The 24,121-nt window shown below is 46.3% G+C and overlaps 1 long non-coding RNA gene and 2 pseudogenes across 2 annotated transcripts; 1 reads left to right on the forward strand and 2 right to left on the reverse strand.

Moving 5' to 3' along the window:
* Nucleotides 1–3,030: 3,030 nt before the first annotated feature.
* Nucleotides 3,031–23,053, forward strand: LOC105705895 (uncharacterized). 2 transcript variants are annotated; one of them, XR_002479582.2, is made up of 3 exons: nt 3,031–3,093; nt 21,170–21,271; nt 22,864–23,053. It is a non-coding gene; the product is annotated as an uncharacterized LOC105705895 (long non-coding RNA). The 2 variants fall into 2 exon arrangements; XR_001104749.2 differs by lacking the exon at nt 3,031–3,093 and having other exon boundaries at nt 21,095–21,271.
* Nucleotides 7,229–8,850, reverse strand: LOC105705815 (lysine-rich nucleolar protein 1-like; annotated as a pseudogene).
* On the reverse strand, nt 11,630–12,823 carry LOC105705894 (ras-related protein R-Ras2-like; annotated as a pseudogene).
* Nucleotides 23,054–24,121: the final 1,068 nt, after the last annotated feature.

Here is a 24,121-nt window from a genome sequence, read left to right on the forward strand (position 1 = left end):
TGACCTCGTGATCCGCCCGCCTCGGCATCCCAAAGTGCTGCGATTACAGACTTGAGCCACATCACCCGGCCTTTCGTTTGTTTGTTTTTTGAGACAGGGTCTTATTTTGTCGCCCAGGCTGTAGTGCAGTGATGTGATCTTTGCTCACTGCAAACTCCACCTCCTGAGTTCAAGTGATTCTCCTGCCTCAGCCTCCCGAGTAGCTGGGATTACAGGCACCCACCACCATACATGGCTAGTTTTTATACTTTTAGTAGAGACTAGGTTTCACCGTGTTGGCCAGGCTAGTCTTGAACTCCTGACCTCAGGTGATCTGCCTGCTTCGGCCTCCCAAAGTGCTGGGGTTACAGACATAAGTCTGTACCTGGACTTCTGACTGAGGACGCTGAGATAATGATAGATGTGGGTTGCCTTAAGCTGCCAGATTTGAAAAGAAAGGCAGCGCCTTTTCTACGGCTCCTGTACCCTGTTCAGGAGGCTGATTTTCAGCTGAGCGAAGACACAGGAAGCTCTTTGAGGCAGTCTGTGGCTACCAATATGCCCAAAGCCACTATTGAGTCACTTCCTTTTTTGGACACCTGCCGCTTCTCTGGTCTCTGTTGTGGGGAGCGGTCCAAGCCCATTCTATCTTTGGGTTCCCCTAAAACTCCTCTGGGGAACTTTCCATGTTTCTAGAGGGTATAGGAACTTTCCTCCATGTTATGGGCTGCCCTGTGTTCCCATGAAATGTATACCCTGGAGTCCTCACCCCAGCACCTCAGAATTTGACTGCATTTGAAGACTCAATCTTCAGAAAGGTAATTAACTTAACATGACCTTTAGATGAGCTCCAATCCAGTAAGACTAGGGTCTCTATAAGAAGAGGGTTGGGCGTGGTGGCTCATGCCTGTAATCCCAGCACTTTAGGAGGCCGAAGCAGGTCTATTGCTTGAAGTCAGGAGTTCGAGACCAGCCCGGCCAACACAGATTAACCGCATCTTTACTAAAAATACAAAAAAGTACCCGGGTGTGGTGGCAGGCGCCTGTAATCCCAGCTACTAGGGAGGCTGAAGCAGGAGAATTGCTTGAACCCAGGAAGCAGAGGTTGCAGTGAGCCGAGATTGTGCCATTGCACTCCAACCTGGGCAACAGGAGTGAAATTCCGTCTCAAAAAAAAAAAAAAAAAGGAAATTAGGACAGGGACACAGAAAAAGGGACCATCCTATAAAGACACAGGGCATGGTGGCTCCTGTAATCCCAGCACTTTGGGAGTCCGAGGCAAGAGAACTGCTTGAACTCAGGGGTTCGAGGCTGCAGTGAGCTATGATCATACCACTGCACTCCAGCAGCCTGGGTGACAGAGAAAGACACTGTCTCTAAAAATAAAATTTTAAAAAATCACAGAGAGAAGGCTGGTGAAACTGACTTTGGACTCTGGCCTCCGGAACTTTAAGGTAATAGACTTCTGTGGCTGGACACGGTGGCGATGGCTCATGTCTGTAATCCTAGCACTTTGGGAGGCTGAGGCGGGCGGATCACCTGAGTCTGGAGTTCGAGACCAGCCTGACCAATATGGAGAAACCCCGAGTCTACTAAAAATACAAATTTAGCCGGGTGTGTTGGTGTGCGCCTGTAATCCCAGCTACTTGGGAGGCTGAGGCAGGAGAATCTCTTAAACCCAGAGGCAGAGGTTGCAGTAAGCCGAGATCGTGCTATTGCACTCCAGCCTGAGCAACAAGAGTGAAACTCTGTTTCAAAAAATAATAATAATAATAATAATAATAATAATAATAGACTTGTGTTGTTGTTTTTGTTAAGAGACAGGCTGTCATCCAGGCTGGAGTGCAGTGACACGATCATAGCTCACTGCAGCCTCAAACTCTTGGGCTCAAACAATCTTCCCGCCTCAGCCTCCCAAGTTGCTGGGACTACAGGTGCGTGCCGCTGCACCCAACTAATTTTTTTTGTGTGTGTGTGAGACAGAGTTTCACTCTTGTTACCCAGGCTGGAGTGCAATGGCGCAATCTCGGCTCACCGCAACTTCCGCCTCCTGGGTTCAAGCAATTCTCCTGCCTCAGCCTCTCGAGTAGCTGGGACTACAGGCGCGTGCCACCATGCCCAGCTAATTTTTTTTGTATTTGTAGTAGAGACAGTTTCACTGTTTTGACCAGGATGGTCTCGATCTCTTGACCTCATGATCCACCTGCCTCGGCCTCCCAAAGTGCTGGGATTATAGGCGTGAGCCGCCGCGCCCAGCCTCACCTAACTAATTTTTAAATTGTTTTGTAGAGTCGGAGTCTTGCTATGTTGCTCTGGCCTGTCTTAAAGTCCTGGCTCGAGCAATCCTCCCACCTTGGCCTCTCAAGGTCCTGGGGCTAAAGGCGTGCACCACCATGCCTGGCTACTTTTTTTATTTTTATTTTTTGTAGAGATGGGGTATCACTGTGTTGCCCAGGATGGTCTCAAACTCCTGGCTTCTCACTACACTCCCACCTTGGCCTCCCAAAGTGCTGGGACTGCAGATGTGAGCCACTGTGCCCAGCCAATTTGTACTGTTTTAAGCCACTAAGCATGTGGTAATTAGTTATGATAGCAATAGGAAAATGGTGGGGTTGAGTAGCACACCATAGCATCCACTATCGCTCACCCTGTGCCACTCAGATTCATTTGGGTTTTTTTGTTTGTTTTTGTTTTGAGATGAAGTCTCACTCTGTCACCTAGGCTGGAATGCAGTGGCATAATCTCAGCTCGCTGCAACCTCCACCTCCCAGGTTCAATCAATTCTTCTGCCTCAGCCTCCTAAGTAGCTGGGATTACATGCACCTGCCACCACGCCCAGATAATTTTTTGTATTTTTAGTAGAGACGGAGTTTCACCATGTTGGCCAGGCTGCTCTCAAACTCCTGGCCTCAGGTGATCCTCCCAACTTGGCCTCCCAAAGTGCTGGGATGACAGGTGTGAGCCACCGCACCCACCTGGATTCATTTGTTTTATAAAGAGACTCACTGCATTTGAGGACAGCTACTTAGGATTCTTGCTCTCTATGCCAGCCAGAAAATGACGATTGGTGGGATGAACCAGCTTCCACTGCAGGAGCTGAATCTAGCAGCCCCGGTGAGTGTTCGCCATCTCCCTCTCCTACTGGCCCTTCTAGAGTCCCTTCATCTTCAGGTGGCCCTTCTGTTGATATAGGTGGCTCGCCTGGTGGGGTTACCTAGATCCTCATCCCTGAGGGGCTAAGACCTTGCTCACTATGTCTAATCCCAAACTCCTGGGTTCAAGCAATCCTCCTGATTTGACCTCTCAAAGTGCTGGAATTACAGGCATAAGCCACTGTGCCAGGCCTCCATTTTTGCTTCATTTGTTTCTTTTCTTTTCTTTTTTCAAGACAGGGCCTCACTCAGTCACCCAGGCTGGAGTGCAGTGGTGCAATCACGGCTCACCTGCAGGTGAGCCGCCTCCCGGGTTCAAGCGATTCTCCTGCCTCTGCCTCCCAAGCAGCTGGGACTACAGGCATGTGGCACCACGCCTGGCTAATTTTTCTGTTTTTTGGTAGAGATGGGTTTTCACCATGTTGGCCAGGCTGGTCTCAAACTCCTGACCTCAAGTGGTCCACCCGCCTTGGCCTCCCAAAATGCTGGGATTACGGATGTGAACCACTGTGCCCGGCCACAACAGCACATTTCAGTTCAGATCCACATTCCAAGTACTGTAGAGTGACATCTGGATATTGACAGGGAGTATCACGGTATGGAGGGGCACAGATTTGGACCATCTGCATTAACTGCAATTCCTGATATATTCCGAATTTTTTGGAGGAATTACTTGCCTCTTCTTTTCTGTATTTCTGTTTCTCTCTTTTCTTGCCTTGACTCGGATTTTTTTTTCTTATTCTAGTTTTTTCTTCTGAGTTCAGAAATTATACATTTTATTCCTATACTTTTAGAAATTTTCAATTTACGTGTGTTTGATCTATCGGAGCCTCTTTTATCTGCAAAAGCCTCCAATCCGGTCTTCTTGTATCCACTGGCTCCCCCTACAGGCCATTCTTCATACAACAGTCAAAGTGAGATGTTTTGCACACATTTTATTGAAGTAGTCCATTGACAGTTGACCTTTGAACAATGTGGGGTCTTAGGGACACCAACCCCTGAGCCGTCAAAAGTCCACATATAACTTTTGACTCCCCAAAAACCTAACTCAGCCGACTGTTAACCAGAAGCCTCGCAGATAACATAAACCGTTATCACATATATTGTATGTTACATGTATTATATACTGTATTCTTACAATAAAGTAAGCTAGAGAAGAGAAACTCTTCTTAAGAAAATCATGGCTGGATGCAATGACTTACATCTGTAATTCCAGTACTTTGGGAGGCCGAGGTAGGCGGATCACTTGAGGCCAGGAGTTCAAGACCAGCCTGGGCAACATGGTAAAACCCTATCTCTACAAAAAAAAATTACAAAAAATTAGCCCGGCACGGTGGCATGGGCTTGTAGTCCCAGCTACTCAGGAGGCTAAGGTGGGAGGACTTGAGTCTGGGAGTTCGAGGCTGCAGTGAGCTATGATGGTGCCACTGCACTCCAGCCTGGGCAGCAGAGTGAGACCCTGTCTCCACAAAAGCAAACAAACGAACTAACAAAAGAAAGAAAGGAGGGAAAGAGGGAGGGAAGGAGGGACAGAGGGAAGAAGGAAGGAAGGAAGGAAGGAAGGAAGGAAGGAAGGAAGGAAGGAAGGAAGGAAGGAAAGTAGGTTACTATATCATCTCCATCAGCCAAATGTGAGAATTTCTGATGCTTCTCATTCCACCAACTCTTATTATTTCCCATATTTTCCTTAGTTTTATTTAGGAATCATTGGCAACTAAAAATTATGTATATTTAAGGTGAAGATGTGACGCTTTGATATACCTATATGCTGAAATGATCGCCACAATTACATCTCACTGTGGTTTTAATTTGCATTCCCCTGATGATTAATGATGATGAGCATCTTTTCATACACCTGTTTTGTATGTCTTCTTTTGAGGAATGTCTACTAAGGCCATTTGCCCATTTTTAAATTAAGTTATTTGTTATGTTGCTGTTGAGTTATATGAGGTCTTTATATATTTTGGTTACCAGCCCCTTATCAGATGTATGGCTTAAAAATATTTTCTCCCAATCCATACGTTGCCTTTTAATTTTGTTGATTGCTTCCTCTCCTTGGCAGAAGCTCTTCAGTCTGTTGCAATTCCACTTGTTTATCTATTTATTTATTTATTTATTTTGAGACGGAGTTTCGCTCTTGTTACCAAGGCTGGAGTGCAATGGCACGATCTCGGCTCACTGCAACCTCCGCCTCCTGGGTTCAGGCAATTCTCCTGCCTCAGCCTCCTGAGTAGCTGGGATTACAGGCACGCGCCACCATACCTAGCTAATTTTTTTTGTATTAGTAGAGACAGGGTTTCACCGTTTTGACCAGTATGGTCTCGATCTCTTGACCTCGTGATCCACCCGCCTCGGCCTCCCAAAGTGCTGGGATTACAGGCGTGAGCCACCGCGCCCGGCTTCACTTGTTTATTTTTGCTTTTGTTCTCTGTGCTTTTGGTGTCAAATCTAAAAAATCATCACCAGCCGGGTGCGGTGGCTCACGCCTATAATCCCAGCACTTTGAGAGGCCAAGACAGGCAGATCATGAGGTCAGGAGATCGAGACCATCCTGGCTAACATGGTGAAACCGCGTGTCTTTTATTTCTGAAGGATAGCTTTGCTATATAGTATGCTTGCTGGACAGTTGTTGTTTTTTTCTTTTGGCACTTTGAATACATCATCCCACTTTCTCCTGGCCTGCAATGTTTCTGCTGAGCAATCTCTGATACTGTAAAGGAGGTTCTCTTGTATGTGATGCGTTCCTTCTCTCTTGCTGCTTTCAAATTCTTTTTATCTCTGATTTTTGAGAATTTTATTATAATGTGTCTCAGGGAAGTTCTCTTTATCTTAACCCTGTTTGGGGTTATTTGGGCTTCATGGATCTTCATATTCATTTTTCCCTTTCCAGATTTGGACATTTTTATGGTTTTGGGGAGTTTGTTTTTGTTTTCGTTTGAGACAGTTTCACTCTGTTGCCCAGGCTGGAGTTCAGTACAACAATCTTGGGTCACTGCAACCTCCACCTCCCAAGTTCAAGTGATTCTCATGCCTCAGTTTCCCAAGTACCTGGGACTATTGGTGTGCACCACCACCTCCAGTTAATTTCTGTATTTTTTGTAGAGATGGGGTTTCATCAAGTTCACCAGGCTGGTCTCAAACTCCTGACCTCAAGTAACCCACCCGCCTCAGCCTCCCAAAGTGCCGGAATTACAGGCATAAGCCACCACACCTGGCCTCAGAATTTTTCTGTCATTGTTTTTGTAAACAAGTTTTCTCTCCTTTTTACCTCTTCTGCTCCTTTTGGAGCACCTCCATAATGCATATATTGGTTTACTTAATGGTATCTCATGAGCCTATTGAGCATTTTCATTATTATTCATTCTTTTTTATTTTTGCTCCTTTGAATGGATAATTTCAAATGTCCTGCCTTTGAGCTCACTGATTCTTCCTTCTTGATCACATCTGCTGTTGAATCTCTCCATGAAGCCTTTTAGTTCAGTCCTTGTTTTCTTCAGCTCCAGAATTTATTTTTGGTCCTTTTGTTTTTGTGGCTGGGTGACCCCAGGTAATTTATTTTATTACTTTATCTCTGAACCTCAGTTGACTTATCTATAAGATGGAGATAATAGTAGCACCCATTTCATAATTATAAAGATTAAATATATTACGAAAAACACTAGTATGTGCCTAATATCTGCTAAACACTCAACAAAGGTCATCTGTACACACTGATGTCTCAAACAGGGATGGAATGTTTAACACACAAACCAGGAGATTTTAGTCACTCACTTGTTCTCCTGGCTCCCAAAACACGAGCTGCCCCGCCCCAGTTCATTCAAGCCCATCAAGATAGTTGTTCCTGTCCTTAACCTCCACAGCTGTTCAATGTGAGCCAACTGTCGGATGGCTTTCACCTGCACAACTGAATAACCCGTATATGCCTCGTGTTCCATTATTGGAACGCTAAGCTTATGGGAGTTATTTATATCCTACTGCTCAAGGTCATCACCAAGATCTGATTTTTCACACACACACACACAAAATGTGTAACCTCCAGTATACATGGGATAATCAAAGCGATTGTGGCAGTTTTGGGGGGGACAAAATGCTAGAGTTTAATCTTCCAGCTTGACTGACTTGGAAGTGTTCCTGTCAATATAAAAGAATTTGTTGGGGGTGGTGGAGAAGCTGGGGGCTTGAAGAAGCAGATGCTGGCTCTGTGGCTCTACTTCCAGCTTTTGGCCTGGTCATAGTCCTGCTGCACGTTCTGCTGCAGGCTCTGCGGCAGGCTGTCAGCTGCCTTCTTGCTGAGAGCCATGTAATCGGGCTGGCGGTGGGGGAGGTGGGTGGTTGAATGAATTGGACAGGTTTTTTTTTTTGTTTTTTTTTTTTAATGGACAGACTGGTCTCGAACTCCTGACCTCGTGATCCACCTGCCTCGGCCTTCCAAAGTGCTGGGATTACAGGAGTGAGCCACCACACCTGGCCAGGGAAAGGTTTTTGAAGCCACACATAAGTTTGCTAAATTTCAGTTTCTGTTCCTGGTTCTCAAAACCCGCATTATCCCACGGGCCAAACTGGGTTCCGATCCACTTCCTAGTTTCAGAAGCTTCCATTCTGCCTGATTCGCAATCAATCTCTTCTTGCAAGGCCTTTCACCTCAGCTGGTCTACAGGCGCCTCGCCGATGAATTCACAGCCAAATTCTACCAGATGCACAGAGCAGAGCTGGTGCCATTCCTACTGAAACCATTCTAAAAAACTGAGGAGACGAGACTCCTTGTGTTACCTTTCTTTCCAACACCACCTCTAAGCCCGTGTCTGTTTCCTCCTTCCAAGAGTCTCCTGCTACCCCGCTCTCTTTTCTCTTCTTCCTTTTTCTTCCTTTTCAGAGCCAGCTCCTGGATGACTGGCTGCTCTATCTTCCTCTTTGACTTCATCGTTTTCTTCGCGGGGGGCCTTCGGGCCATCTCCTATGAGGCTGTATTCCGGAGCCTCAGCTTTGACTGGCTTCTTTCTACTTCCTCCTAGGGCTGATCTCCATGGACCTGGAGGGCTTGGAGTGGCCTGGGAGGGCATCTCCCTCCTGGTGGATTTTTTTCTTCTTCTTCACCTTCCCACTGTGTTCCCTGGGGCTCTTCTGCTTCTGTTTCTACCCAAGGCTGCCTGTTCCTCACCCTCCTTCCCCACTGAGCAAGTGTCCGTGGCATCCCTGGCTTTGCAGAAACAAAGGTCCTGGACTGAAAAGTCTGTGGGGTCCTGGGCCCCCTTTTTTTCCTTTCGTGTTTTTTGAGCTTCTTGCCTACTCTGCTTTCCTCCTCACCCTGTCTGAGGTCTGGGGAGGTTTCCATCCCAGAGGCATGGGACATGGCCAGAGGTGACTTTTCATTCTCTTCTCCCCACTGAGGAACTCCAAGGGGCCAAGCGCCTGCTTCCTGGGGCTGCGTGACTTCTCTGTCCGTCTGGCACGCAGCGTGGTCTCAGGTTCTACGTGCTCCTCGCAAAGGGTGCTGACACCTTTCTTTTTCTTCTTCTTTTTCTTTGCTAGAGGCATCTCAGATGCCTGCCCGTGGACCACACTCTTAGTGGAGGATATGCCTCTTAAAGGAGAAACATCGGCAAAGTCATCATCTTTGTTTAAAACTGAGTATTGAGTCTCTGGTTCTTACCACTTTCTTCTTCTTTTTCTTCTCTGGAATCCCAGGGCCCAGTTCTACCTTGTATGTCTTGGTGATCATTCTGGTGGGCCAAACTTCCCCGCCTCCACGTGACAGCCTGCTCCGCCGTGACTCAGAAGTCCACTTCTTTAGTCCTATTTAAAAAATTGTTTCTATCTCTTTGTTGAATTTGTCATTTTGTTCATGTTTTGTCTTCCATTCAGTTGTCTATTTGTGTTCTCTTGTAATTCGCTGAGCTTAAGATGATTATTTTGGCCAGGCGCAGTGGTGCGTGCCTGTAGTCCCAGCTACTGGGGAGGCTGAGGTGGGAGGATCGCTTGAGCCCAGGAGTTCTGGGCAGTAGTGCGCTATGCGATCGGGTGTCTGCACTAAGTTCGGCATCAATATGGTGACCTCCCAGGAGCAGGGGACCACCATGTTGCCTAAGGAGGGGTCAGAAATGGAGCAGGTCAAAACTCCCACGCTGATTAGTAGTGGGATCACAAGTGTGAATAGCCACTGCACTTCAGCCTGGGCAACATAGCGAGACCCTGTCTCTAAAAATAAAAAATAAATTTAAAAAAAGAGTTGATTGTTTTGAATTCTTCATCGGGAGTTCATAGATCTCCACCTCTTTTGTGTCAGTTTCTTGTACTTTCTTTTGTTCTTTTGGTGCTGTCATGTTCCTCTGATTATTCATGATCCTTATGGCCTTGCATTAGTGTCTGTGCATTTGAAGTAGTCACCTCTTCCAGTCTTTACATGCTGGCTTTAGCAGGGAAAGCAGTTTATCGGTCTATCTAGAGATTCTAGAGAGGTGGTTTGGTGGGGAGTTGCTGGTGGACTTCTTGCTGGAGTCCTTGAGAGGGATTGTCTGGTGCCTATGTCAGCAAGAGGGGAGGCTTGGCTTGGTTCCACAGGGGCTGACCTGGTGACTACATCCACTGGGATGGACCTGGATCTTGAGTCCACATGACTGATTGTGTGTGTGTGTGTGTGTGTGTGTGAGATAACAGATGAAGTTTAATTCTAGCACCTGAAGCTACACAAGGGTATGCTCTATAAACTTCATAGGACTGTTGTACACACTTGATAAAGTGACAGCTGTGCAATACCACTCAGCATCTCAAAATCAGGAATGTACTACTGAATTGCTTAAACGCAATCCACAGAATTAAAAACAAAATCAGATGCCAGCCACAGTTATACTAATTGTCCATTGAAAGCTTACACTTAGGCCAGGTGTGGTGACTCACGCCTGTAATCCCAGCACTTTGGGAGGCCAAGGCAGATGGATCACGAGGTCAGGAGTTCGAGACCAGCCTTGCCAAGATGGTGCTACCCCACCTCTACTAAAAATGCAAAAAAAGCAGCCGGGCATGATGGCATGCACCTGTAATCCCAGCTACTTGAGAGGCTGAGGCAGAAGAATAGCTTGAATCCGGGAGACAGAGGTTGTGGTGAGTTGAGATTGCACCACTGCACTCCAGCCTGGGCAACAGAGAGAGACTCTGTCTCAAAAAAAAAAAAAAAAAAAAAAAAAAAGTGAACAGTAGGCCGGGTGCAGTGGCTCGCACCTATAATTCCAGCACTTTGGGAGTCCAAGGCAGGTGGATCATCTGAGGTTAGGAGTTCAAGACCAGCCAGCCAATATGGAGAAACCTCATCTCTACTAAAAATACAAAAAAATTAGCCAGTTATGGTGGTACACGCCTGTAATCCCAGCTACTCAAGAGGCTGAGGCAGGAGAATCTCTTGAACCCAGGAGTCAGAGGTTGCAGTGAGCTGAGATCATGCCATTGCACTCCAGCCTGGGTGACAGAGTGAAACTCCACCTCAAAAAAAAAAAAAAAAAAAGTGAGCAGTGAGAATTAAATACTTACCTTTACATAGACACAAGGTATGCTGTGAAAGCATATCTGCTTACAACCTTAAAAAATAACTTGTTAACTAGTTTGATAAGAAAATAATATATAAAAGGATCTAGCAAGAACAATCATCCCTAACCCCAGAAAGATCAATTCCATAGTTTATATTATATCAAACAAAAACAGTTTTCATTTTTCAAATCCCTTATCCAGAAATACTGGAAAAGGAAGACAGAGAGAAACCGTGCAGTTTTTACCCTTAGCGTGGCTGTGAAAAATAGTTAAATTAAAAAATCAAATACACTGAAAAGTGTAAGTCCTGAATGAGGCCTAATATTTGACCACCTAGAATATTATCATCTTCAAGAGTAGGAGTAATAACACAGGCATTTATGAGCAGTTTCTAAATCCATAAATACAATAGGCATGTTGGTATTTTGGCCACCAGAAAACAAAAGCTGTGGTATCAGTAAAGGTCTGAGATGTTTCTCTTTCGCAGATTCAATTCAGTGTATTTAAAGGTAACAAAGGCTGACATTGAAATTTTTAAAGACAGGCAAAAATTCACCTTAAAAAAAAACCAAAAACCCTATGTTTCCGTTTAGAGTAACAGCACGCAGTATGATTCCAGAAGTTAAAAATTATTTCGCGACCTGTGGCTTCAGCTTGGCAAACAGCTTAGATTCCAAAACCAGTTCATCTCTATTAAAATGCAAGCATTTAAAAAAAGAATGTGTCCGTGTTTTATTTTATTTATTCATTTATTTTGAAGGAATGAGATCATCTTTGAAGCAGCATTGGTGTTTCCTTTACATTTGTCTGGAAATGCCCATTGTATTAGCTGCACGGAAAGGGCTATCCAGCTTCTGAGCTTAAAGCTAATATGGTGATCATTTGTCTAAGGCTAGAGAGATACTAACAAGCTGGAAACTGAGGCAAGGAAGAGTGATGAGGGCTTTTCCTGGCAGTTGGTAGCTAAAACTGAAGGGATTCTAGAAAAGGACACAATGGCAGTCTTTCTTGTCTTTTATTTTTGGAACAGAGTTTCTCTCTTGTCGCCCAAGCTGGAGTGCAGTGGCGCCATCTCGGCTCACTGCAACCTCCGCCCAAGTGATTCTCCTGCCTCAGACTCCTGAGTAGCTGGGATTACGGCCCCTGCCACCACGCCCGGCTAATTTTTGTATTTTTGGTAGAGACGAGAGTTTCACCATGTTAGCCAGGCTGGTCTCGAACTCCTGACCTCAGGTGATCCGCCCACCTCTGCTCCCCTAAGTGCTGGGATTACAGGCATGAGCCACCACGCCCCGCCTTTCTTTTTTCTTTCCGTGTTGGTTCTGGTGAAGGACACTCCTGCTCTTGAAATTTCCTGATAACCCAGACAAATTCATGAAAAGCTTGATCTACATTCAACCTCATCTTTGCTGCTGCCTCCATGGATGTTACCTCAAGTTGCCGTGCTAACTGCCGTCCTTCTTCCTGTGTTCCTGTCTTTGATGATCCAGATCTGCTTTATAACCAATTAAAATCCTTGGAAACTCATCATAATCCTTTATTCTGAGAATCTGTCTTAGAAACGTATAGATTTCTTCAAAGCTGCCTCTAGGCCGGGCGCGATGACTCACGCTTGTAATCCCAGCACTTTGGGAGGCCGAGATGGGCGGATCACCTGAGGTCAGGAGTTCAAGACCAGCCTGGCGAACATGGTGAAACCCCGTCTCTACTAAAAATACAAAAATTAGGCAGGCATGGTGGCGTGCGTCTGTAATTCCAGCTGCTTGGGAGGCTGAGGCAGGAGAATCGTTTGAACCCTGGAGGTGGAGGTTGCAGTGAACTGAGATCGTGCCACAGCACTCCAGCCTCGTCAACAGAGTAAGACTCTGTCTCAAAAACAAAACAAACAAACACAAAAGAAAACAAAACTGCTTCTGTCTGTGACTGCAAAGACCAACAGGAAGCCCTCACCAGTCCTCATAGGTTCTTCTTCCCTGGCTCCAAACTCTTCTTGTCCAGAAGATCTAGCCAGGCTGCTCTGTCGTCTATCACACACTGCTTTGCGTCAGAATCTTCAGTGGTTGGCTCATAATCCGTTACAAAATAGGACTCTGGGTGAACCGGATGGTGAATGCCGACTTGCCCACACCGCCCCCGCTGAGCTCCTCGTGGGAGCCGTCCCACCAGCCAGCCATGATTATGGAGACACCACAGAGCCCAGCCTGGCCGTGGCGAGCTGCCACTGCTGCCACCCTTGGCCCGGCTTCTTGTTGATCTGCATGTTGTGTAAGCAGAAAATAAACTTAAAAAAAAAAAAAGTAAGTAAGTTTATTAAGAAAGTAAAGGAATAGGCCAGGCGTGGTGGCTCACACCTGTAATCCCAGCACTTTGGGAGGCCGAGGCAGGCAGACCACTTGAGGTCAGGAGTTCAAGACCAACCTGGCCAACATGGTGAAACCCTGTCTCTACTGAAAATACAAAAATTAGCCAGGCGTGGTGGTGCACATCTGTAATCCCAGCTACTCAGGAGGCTGAGGCAGGAGGATCACTTGAACCCAGGAAGCGGAGGTTGCAGTGAGCCAAGATCATGCCACTACACTCCAGCCTGGGCGACTGAGTGAGACTGTCTCAAAAAACAACACAAAATAAAGTCTGTGAGAATGGGCCTCGTTCTTGGGTTCACGGGGGCCGATCTAGCATGGAGGCAAGTCCAGAGCTGGAGTTTGTGTGTGCCAGCCTGGAGCCTGGAGCCACGGGGTCCTGCCTGAGACTAGGACAGTGCTGGAGCCTGAGGCTGTGGGAGCCAGACTGGTAATGAGATGGGCCTGGAGCCTGGGTCTGTTGGGGACAGCCTGATATCAGTGTTCACTACAGGGGAACCGGTGCTTGGGTCTGCAGTACAGTCAGGTACTCACCTTACTCACTGCTCCCCATGCAGTAGGTATCTCTCTCTATGCTACCTTGGGTTAGTGAAACCATGAAAGTGAAACCTTCCTACCCTCTTCGGTACATCTTTTCTTATTTCTTTTTCTGAGACAGAGTTTCACTCTTCTGGTCCAGCTTGTTGCCTAGGCTGGAATGCAATGGCGCCATCTCAGCTCACCCCAACCTCCATCTCCCGGGTTTAAGTGATTCTCCTGCCTCAGCCTCTAATCCCAGTAGCTGGGATTACAGGCACGCACCACACCTGGATAGTTTTGTATTTTTAGTAAAGATGGGGCTTCTCCATGTTGGTCAGGCTGGTCTCTAACTCCTGACCTCAGGTGATCCACCCGCCTCGGCCTCCCAAAGTGCTGGGATTACAGGTGTGAGCCACCACGCCCAGCCCTCTTTTCTTATTTCTATGCTACATTCAACTGCCGTAGCTTCTCAGCTGGATTCCTTGGCTCTTTTGTGAAGGTATTTTTCTGCACAGAAGATTGTTGAAATTGAACACTGGAGACATGGTTTGCTAACTTGCTAACTCACTCTCAGAGTCATGGTCAGTCTTGTAAATTTCCACTGTTGAATAAGGGAATTCCCTGTGGTTTTAATGTTTTTATGAGTAATATAGCTAAACATTCATTCAAGTTTATTGTCCACTTGTATATTATTTTATGTGAAGTGTTGGTTCACATCTTTTACATCTTTTAAAAATAGGTTGTCTTTATCTTTTCTACTTACAGTAATTTTTTTTTTTTTGAGACAGAGTTTTGACTCTGTCACCGAGGCTGGAGTGCAGTGGCGCGATCTCTGCAGAGTGACTCACTGCAACCTCTGCCTCCCAGGTTCAAGCAATTCTCCGGCCTCAGCCGCCTGCGTAGCGGATTTACAGGTGCACGCCAGCACGCCTGGCTAATTTTTTGTATTTTTAGTAGAGATGGGGTTTCATCATGTTGGTCAGGCTGATCTCAAACTCCTGACCTCATGTTCTGCCCACCTCGGCCTCCCAAAGAGCTGGGATTACAGACATGAGCCACCACGCCCGGCCCACATCTTGCATATCTTTTAAAAGTAGGTTGTCTTTTTCTTCTTGACTTACAGCAATTTTCTTGGTTTTGTTTTGTTTTTGTTTTTGTTTTTGAGACAGAGTTTTATTCTGTAACCCAGGCTGGAGTGCAGTGGTGCTATCTCAGCTGACTGTAATCTCTGCCTCTCAGGTTCAACTGATTCTCCTGCCTCAGCCTCTTGAGTAGCTGGGGTTACAGGTGCCCACCACCATGCCCAGCTAGTGTTTTGTATTTTTAGTAGAGATTGGGTTTCACAATGTTGGCCAGGCTGGTCTCAAACATCTGGCCTCAGGTGATTCAGTTGCTGTGGCCTCCCAAAGTGCTGGGATTACAGGCATGATCTACTGCACCTGACCCACATCTTTTATATATTTTAAAAGTAGGTTGTCTTTTTCTTCTTGACTTAACGGCAATTTTTTTGTTTTGTTTTCTGTTTTTGAGACAGAGTTTTATTCTGTCGCCCAGGCTGAAGTGCAGTGGTGAGATGTCAGCTGACTGCCACCTCTTTCTCCTGGGTTCAAGCAATTCTCCTGCCTCAGTCTCCCAAGTAGCTGGGATTACAGGTGCCCCTGACCATGCCTGGCTAATTTTTTGTATTTTTAGTAGAGACGGAGTTTCACCATGTTGGCCAGGCTGCTCTCAAACACTTGGCCTCAGGTCATCCACCCACTGTGGCCTCCCAACATGCTGGGATGATGAGAATGAGCCACCATGCCCAGCCCAGAAATCCTCTATGTAATCTGGAAATGAGTCACTTGTGAATAATATTTTTTCAAATATCTTCTTCCACTCTGCAGATTGCCTTTGTAGATTGTTCTCTGAATTAGTGTCTTTTGAAACACAGATTTTAATTTTAATGTGGTTTAATCTGATATTTTCTTTTACTGTTGGTATATTTTGTGTCCCATTATATCTTTTATTTATTTATTTTTCCTTTTTTCTTTTTCTTTTTTTACCATGATCAGGAGAATCCTTTTTTCTTTTTTAAGTTGGAGTCACCTGGGCTGGAGTACAAAGGAACATTTTTTTTTTTTTTTTTTGAAACGGAGTTTTGCTCTTGTTGCCCAGGCTGGGGTGCAATGGTGCGATCTCGGCTCACTGCAACCTCTGCCTCCCAGGTTCAAGCATTTCTCCTGCCTCAGCCTGCCAAGTAGTTGGGACTACAGGTGCACGCCACCACACCCAGCTACATTTTTGTATTTTTAGTAGAGGCGGGGTTTCGCCATGTTGGCCAGGCTGGTCTCAAACTCCTGACCTCAGGTGAGGTGATCCACCTGCCTCCGCCTCCCACAGTGCTGGGATTACAGGCGTGAGCCACCGTGCCCAGCCAGAGCAATTATTTTGATAACCCCATTGGATTGTAGTTTCTCCTTCAGCTAATACCACACTGCTGTTTAACTTACTGTAGCCTTTTAATAAGACTCAATATATAGTAGAGTCTCTCCATTTTGTTCTTTTTACGTATCATCTTGTCTTCCTTAGTTCTTTGCATTTCCCTGTGTTTTTACAATTTCTCTCTCTCTCTCTCTCTCTCTCTCTCTCTCTCTCTCACACACACACACACACACACACACACACACGTATACTTCCTGCTGAGGTTTTGACTGGGATTGCATTGAATCTACAGATTAATAGATATTGATGTAGAATTGGTGTCTTCATGGCCGGGCTCAGTGGCTCATGCCTGTAATCCTAGCACTTTGGGAGGTCGAGGCAGGTGGATCACAAGGTCAAGAGATCGAGACCATCCTGACCAACACGGTGAAACCCCGTCTCTATTAAAAATACAAAACTTAGCTTGGTGTGGTGGCAGACACCTGTAGTCCCAGCTACTCAGGAGGCTGAGGCAGGAGAATCAGTTGAACCCAAGAGGCGGAGTTTGCAGTGAGCCGAGATCGCACCACTGCACTCCAGCCTGGTGACACAGCGAGACTCCGTCTCAAAAAAAAAAAAAAAAGAATTGATGTCTTCATGATATTAAATCTTCCAACCTCTTGGCCATGGTATATACTTCTATTTATTTAAGTTTTCTTTAATTTTCTCAGTAACATTGTATCGCTTTTGGTGTAGAATTTGTATAGTGCTTCCATTAGATGTAGTCCCAGGTATTTGATCCATTTTTGTTGCTTTTGTAAATGACATAGTCTTATATGTCTTTTCTAGTTGTTATTGCTGTATAACAACGTGAGTTATTTTTGTACTTCGTCTTTGCATCCAGTGATGTTGCTAAATGAATATACTAAAACTATGTGCAGGCCGGGCGTGGTGGCTCATACCTGTTATCCCAGCACTTTGGGAGGCCGAGGTGGGTAGATCACCTGAGGTCGTGAGTTCAAGACCAGCCTGGCCAACATGGTGAACCCCCATCTCTACGAAGAATACAAAAATTAGCTGGGTATGGTGGCATGTGCCTGTAATCCCAGCTACTCAGGAGGCTGACACAAGAGAATCACTTGAACCTGGGAAGAGAAGGTTGTGGTGAGCCGAGATCACGCCACTGCACCACAGCCTGGGCAACAGAGCAAAACTGTGAAAAGAAAAACAAAAAAAAAAAACTATGTGTAGGCAGGGAGCAGTGGCCCATGCCTGTAATCTGAGCACTTTGGGAGGCTGAGGTGGGTGGATCCCCTGAGGCCAGAAGTTTGAGACCAGTCTGGCCGACATGGTGAAATCCCATCTACACTAAAAATACAAAAAAATTAGCTGGGCATGGTGGCACATGCCTCTTGTCCCAGCTACTTGGGAGGCTGAGGGAGGAGAATCACTTGAACCCTGGAGGCGGAGGTTGCAGTGAGCCGGATCATGCCACTCACTGCGCTCCAGCCTGGGTGACAGACTGATTCCATCTCAAAAATAAAAATAAAATCATGTGTAGACTCTTGAGAATTTTCTATGAGAACAATCATGTAATCTGTAAATAATGACTCATTTCTTCCTTTTCAATCTTTTTGCCTCATTGTATTGACTAAAATCTCAACTGCAATATTAGTTAACTCATTTACCAATTTGCAGAAAAGTGCAGCTCACTGCCAGAGTTTTTTTTTTTTTGAGACGGAGTTTCGCTCTTGTTACCCAGGCTGGAGTGCAATGGTGCGATCTCGGCTCACCGCAACCTCTGCCTCCTGGGTTCAGGCAATTCTCCTGCCTCAGCCTCCTGAGTAGCTGGGATTACAGGCACGCGCCACCATGCCCAGCTAATTTTTTGTATTTTTAGTAGAGACGGGGTTTCACCATGTTGACCAGGATGGTCTCGATCTCTTGACCTCGTGATCCACCCGCCTCGGCCTCCCAAAGTGCTGGGATTACAGGCTTGAGCCACCGCGCCCGGCCCTGCCAGAGTTTATTTAACTTTACATAGCCACACTCTTTGAGGCTGAAGCAAACCTGACTGAGTTTCAATGTGAAAATAAAATATAAAAACTGTTCTTGGAGTTATTTCTAAGTAGAACTTGTCTCTAATTTTAATGTAATCAAAATGTATATGATGTTACATTACAATTAGAGACGAGAGTATTCTCCTGGCAAATGGAAAATCGGTTAAAAGTACTAATAACAATCCCAGCCAGGTGCGGTAGCTCAGGCCTGTAATCCCAGCACTTTGGGAGGTCGAGGTGGGTGGATCACCTGAGGTCAGGAGTTCGAGACCAGCCTCGCCAACATGGTAAAACCCCATCTCAATTAAAAATACAAAAATTAGCCAGGTGTAGTGGTGCACACCTGTAATCCCAGCTACTCAGGAGGCTGAGACAGAAGAATCACTTGAACCCGGGAGACAGAGGTCGTAGTGATCCAAGATCATGCCACTGCACCACTGCCTGGGTGATAGAGCAAGACCCCGTCTTAAAATAAATAAATAATAAAGTGGGGAGGTAGGAAATAGGTCTAAGTGTGGATGACACAAAAATGACATATGACTAGTAGCTGTTAAAGCTGGGTGACAGGTCTATTACACTGTCTTTGTATTCTGTATGTTTTTTTTCTTTTTTGAGATGGAGTCTCAATCTTGTCACCCAAGCTGGAGGGCAATGGCGCAATTTTGGCTCATTGCAACCTCCACCTCCCAAGATCAAGCAATTCTCAAGCCTCAGCCTTCCCCATAGCTGGGATTACAGGCGCATACAGCCATGCCGGGCTAATTTTTGTATTTTTAGCAGAGAGGGGGGTTTGCCATGTTGGCCAGGCTGGTCTCGAACTCCTGACCTCAGGTGACTGGCCTGCCTCAGCCTTCCAAAGTTCTGGGATTACAGGCATAAACCACCACAACTGACCTGTATTTTGCATATTTTTTTTTTCTTTTTTATTTTTTGAGATGGAGTTTCGCTCTTGTTACCCAGGCTGGAGTGCAATGGCGCGATCTCGGCTCACTGCAACCTCCGCCTCCTGGGTTCAAGCAATTCTCCTGCCTTAGCCTCCTGAGTAGCTGGGACTACAGGCATACGCCACCATGCCCAGCTAATTTTTGTATTTTTAGTAGAGACGGGGTTTCACCATGTTGACCAGGATGGTCTCGATCTCTTGACCTCGTGATCCACCCACCTCGGCCTCCCAAAGTGCTGGGATTATAGGCGTGAGCCACCGCGCCCAGCCCTTTTGCATATGTTTTTAATGTTTGATAATAAAACACTTGTAGAAAATGAAAAAAAAAATAGCCAGGTGTGTTGGTGCACGCCTATAATACCAGCTAGTCAGGAGGCTGAGGCATGAGAATCACTTGACCCTGGGAGGCAGAGGTTGCAGTGAGTCCAGTCCACTGCACTCCATCCTGGGCAAAAGTGTGAGGCCGGGCACAATGGCTCAAGCCTGTAATCCCAGCACTTTGGGAGGCTAAGGCAGGCAGATCACCTGAGGTCAGCAGTTTGAGACCATCCTGGCCAACGTGGTGAAATTCTGTCTCTACTAAAAATACAAAATTTAGCCAGGCATGGTGGTGGGTGCCTGTAGTCCCAGCTACTTGGGAGGCTGAGGCAGGAGAATTGCTTGAACCTGGGAGGCAGAGGTTGCAGTGAGCCAAGATCGCACCACTGCACTTTAGCCTGGGTGACAGAGCGAGACTCCATCTCAAAAAATAATAATAATAACGAGAGTAGTAGTGATACAGGAGGTAGAAATTATTTAGGTGGAAAGTGAGGGCAACAGAGTCCTCGGCAGAACTTCCCTTCTAACAGAAAGCAGCCCCCAAATCATTTCTTTTCTAACAAAGAGCAGCTTGAAAAATCGAGCTGCAAACTTAGGCAAGCCAGAAGCTTTCAAGGGAGAATGCCGGCAGGTGCACCAATAGGAAAGGGCTACCTGGGGGCCAGGCAGGTCCAACACGGAGGATCCCCCTTCCTTTGTCTTGTTACCACATGTACAGCAACAGAGAAATGGGCAACATGGTGCAGCTCAGGCAGAGAATCCGCCTGGATCATAAAAGATTAGTGTGCAAGGCTACCAGAATTTCATGCCCTGTGTCCTGTTTTATAAAATCTGGATTGTAATAAAACTCTGCCCTATTTTATAAAAATCTGGATTATCAATAATACCTTGAGGTAACTTATATATACGTTAATAATTGTTAAGTGGAGTAATTCATTCTTTTTCTTTGAGACAAAGTTTCAATCTTGTCGCCCAGGCTGGAGCGCAGTGGTGATGTAATCAGTCTTTCACACCCTGTGTAAACCAAACATGGCCTCCTCCTCAGCTCATCTACAGAACCCCCTTCATTCCACCGCTAATCTGGCAATGCATTTTTCCGGGACCCCTCTCTGCAGCAGAGAGCTCTTCTCTTTCTTTTGCCTATGAAACTTCCACTCTCGACCTCAGTCTTTCTGTGTCTGCGTCCTTGTTCTTCTTGGCCGTGAGATCGTGAACCTCAGGTGTTACTGCAGACCAGGAGGCCGTTTCATCAAGTGCAATGATAATAGTTCTCACCAGTTCCTTGCTACGTACTGGCTCTGTGCTCAACAGTTTACCAATATTAACTCCTCCCATCCTCATAGCAAGCCTGTGAGATAGTTTTATTACTTCCAAGGAACTGAGACGCAGAGAGGTTAAATCGCTTGCTGAAAGTCACACAGCTGGTAAGTGTTGGAGCCAGAATTCAAATTTGGGCTGCAAGACCAGAATTAGGGTGGATAAAATGAAGCAGATTGTGCAAGGGTAGGGTTGGATCTGATCTTCATTTAAAACGTTTTTGCAATTTGTTCGTCATGAATTTTCTTTTTGACCTAAACTTTTTAGACGTTTTTAAAATGTTGCCTGAGAATATTATTTGTCTTGACAGTGACGGCTTGAGATGTCCCATTGAAATTTACACCTGAGGCACAAAATTCTATTACTGATATTAAAAGAACCCTTGAGTTTCAGTTGGGTACTTGGCTAATAGAATGAAAACTACATTTCACAGGCTCCCTTGCGTGAGTCACATGACAAAGTCCTGGCCGATGGGTTGTGAGCAGATTTGATTGGGGCAAGCACTTCCTTTAAAAGGAAGGTCAGTACCTTCCCTTCACTTTTTGACCTTCCTGCTTCCTGAACCTCAGTCATGGTGGCGTGTGATCTTGTACTTTGCAGACAAGGACATCACTCTTGATGTGTCAGAGGCACGTGAGCAAAAGAATTTTGGCTCCTGAAGATTTTGCAGAACAGAAGTGACATGCCAGCTCAGACTTTCAAGTAGGTGCAAATTGTTTCCTGTTGCTTCCTTTTGCACAGAATTCTCCTAGTCCTACTGGCTCATGGGATAAAGAAAGGAAAAGGAATTATAACTCGATGAAGACAGAAAAAAAAAGAAAAAAGAAAGGAAAAGGAATGAGCTGGGCGTGGTGGCTTACACCTGTAATCCCAGCACTGTGGGAGGTCAAGGCTGGTGGATCACTTGAGGTCAGGAGCTCAAGACCAGCCTGGCCAACATGGTGAAACCTCGTCTCTACTAAAAATACAAAAATTAGCTGGGCGTGGTGGTGAGCACCTGTAATCCCAGCTCCTTGGGAGGCTGAGGCAGGAGCATGGCTTGAACCCAGGAGGCGGAGGTTGCGGTGAGCTGAGATCGCACCATTGCACTCCAGCCTGGGCAACAAGAGCAAAACTCTGTCTCAAAAAAAAAAAAGGGAACAGGAATGGAAGAGTGAGAAGTAAGTGCTGAGACAAAAAGGGTCTTGATACCCTCCCTCCCAGCAGAAATCCCAGCAGTAAGGGGTATGCTGTGTGGTTAAGGGGGAAGCTATAAGCTGAAGGGTCCCTGTCCTTTTCCTGTTAGAATTCTGCCAAGGGTAACACTGAAGTGGCTACGCTGTCTGGGCGGTACACCTTGGGGTTCGTTGACATGTTCAGAGAAAGAATTCAGACACGTGGGTGGGTTAAGAGTGGAAAGGTTAATAGAAGAAAGGAGAGAGGGCCGGGTGCGGTAGCTCACACCTGTAATCCCAGCACTTTGGGAGGCTGAAGCGGGTGGATCACCCATGGTCAGGAGTTCTAGACCAGCCTGGCCAACATGGCGAAACCCTGTCTCTACTAAAAATACAAAAAATTAGCTGGGCATGGTGGTGCACACCGTAATCCTACTTGGGAGGCTGAGGCAGGAGAATCGCTTGAACCCAGGAGATGGAAGTTGTAGTGAGCTGAGATCACACCACTGCACTCCAGTCTGAGTGAGACTTCGTCTCAAAAACTAAAGAAGAAAGAATGAAAGAAAGAGGAGAGCAGCTTCTTCAGAGAGAGTTCTGAAAAAAGGGGAGCCAGCAGATCACAGCAGATTTTATAGGCAGGCTGGAGAAGGCAGTGTCTATATAGAGCTCACAGATTGGTTTGATCAGGTATGACATTTACATAGTATACAGGGAAGGCTGGTTGCCCCACCCTAATCGCTCTGTGTGTGTGCATGCACACGTGTGTGTTTTTTTGAGATGGAGTCTCGCTATGTTGCCCAGGCTGGCGTGCAATGGCACGGTCTTAGCTCACTGCAACCTCCGCCTCCCAGGTTCAAGCGATTCTCCTGCCTCAGCCTCCTAAGTAGCTGGTATTACTGGTGCCCACCACCATGCCCTGCTATTGTTTGTATTTTTAGTAGAGATGGGGTTTCATCATGTTGGTTTCGTCACCAGCCAGGCTGGTCTCGAACTCCTGACTTCAGGTGATCCACCCACTTCGGCCTCCCAAAATGCTGGGATTACAAGCGTGAGCCACTGCGTCCCTGCTGTCCCACCCAAATCTTCTTATGCAAATATGCTTTCCAGTTGATGGGCGCCATCTTGTCTGCTGTTTTACAGGACACGTGGCTGGCAGAGAAGGGAAGATAGAGCTGCCATCTGGAACATACCTAGTCCTTAGTTCCTGCTGGCATTCATCCTGCAATCTCCCAGCTTGCATGCTGCTTTTTGTTAGAAAATGATTTGGAGCTAAAAGCCCATCCTCATCACCAAATAAAATATAAAAAAGAAAAAAGACAGAAAAGCCTTACCAAGGACTCCCACATCCTTGCTATCTGCTTAAGTAATTCCTTCTTAACTCCTATATGAACACCAAGGGTCATAGCCCTGTGGCAACTTAGAATCAGCCACAGCAAAGGGAAAGGGAAGGAATAGCTAAGTTGGACAAAGAGGAAGCCTCAGTCAGCACTTTCAAGCTGCCCATGGCTTCCTGGAGTATGGAAGAGAGGCAGAAGTTTCTCAATTTCCCAAGAGGGAATGCAGAAGGCAGCCAAAACTCAGCCTGGTGGACCTCAGGCTTCCTTAGGAGGAAAGCTATCTCACTTCCTGTCCTCCAACTGTCCCCTGGGTCTGGCTGTGTTGCCCAGGCTGGTCTCAACTATTTCCCCTCACAGGGCTCATGATTCCCCTGACTTAGAGGAAGAGAAATAGAGGGAGAGAGTGACAACATCAGTGGACATCTCGTCCTGTAGCCTCGGCTGTAGAGTCTGCAGATAGGGAAACTGGTTTGAAAAAACCTTCTCAAACGTCACACACACAAAAAATGCACATAACTGAGGCCAGGTGCGGTGGCTCATGCCTGTAATCCCAGCACTTTGGGAGGCCGAGGTGAGCGGAACACCTGAGGTCAGATCACGCCACCGCACTCCAGCCTGAATGACAGAGTGAGACTTCATCTCAAAAAAGAAAGAAAGAGAGAGAAGGAAAGAAAGAAAGAAGGAAAGAAAGAAAAGTGAAAACCCCATCTCTACTAAAAATACAAAAATTACCTGGGTGCAGTGGCTCACGCCTGTAATCCCAACACTTTGGGAAGCTGAGGTGGGCGGAATACCTGAGGTCAGGAGTTTGAGACCAGCCTGACCAACATGGAGAAACCCCGTCTCTACTAAAAACACAAAATTAGCCGGGCGTGGTGGTGCGTGCCTGTAATCCCAGCTACTCGGGAGGCTGAGGCAAGAAAATCACTTGAACCCAGGAGGCAGAGACTGTAGTGAACCAAGATTGTTTCACTGTACCTGGGAGGCAGAGGAAGGCAGTCTTAGAGAAAAGAGAGAGAGAAAGGAGAAGTGTGTTTCACGGAGCTTTCAATTTCCAATTT

Source organism: Aotus nancymaae, unplaced genomic scaffold (genome assembly GCF_030222135.1).
Source record: "Aotus nancymaae isolate 86718 unplaced genomic scaffold, 86718_ANA_hifiasm-v0.15.2.pri h1tg000028l, whole genome shotgun sequence".
NCBI lineage: Eukaryota > Metazoa > Chordata > Mammalia > Primates > Aotidae > Aotus > Aotus nancymaae.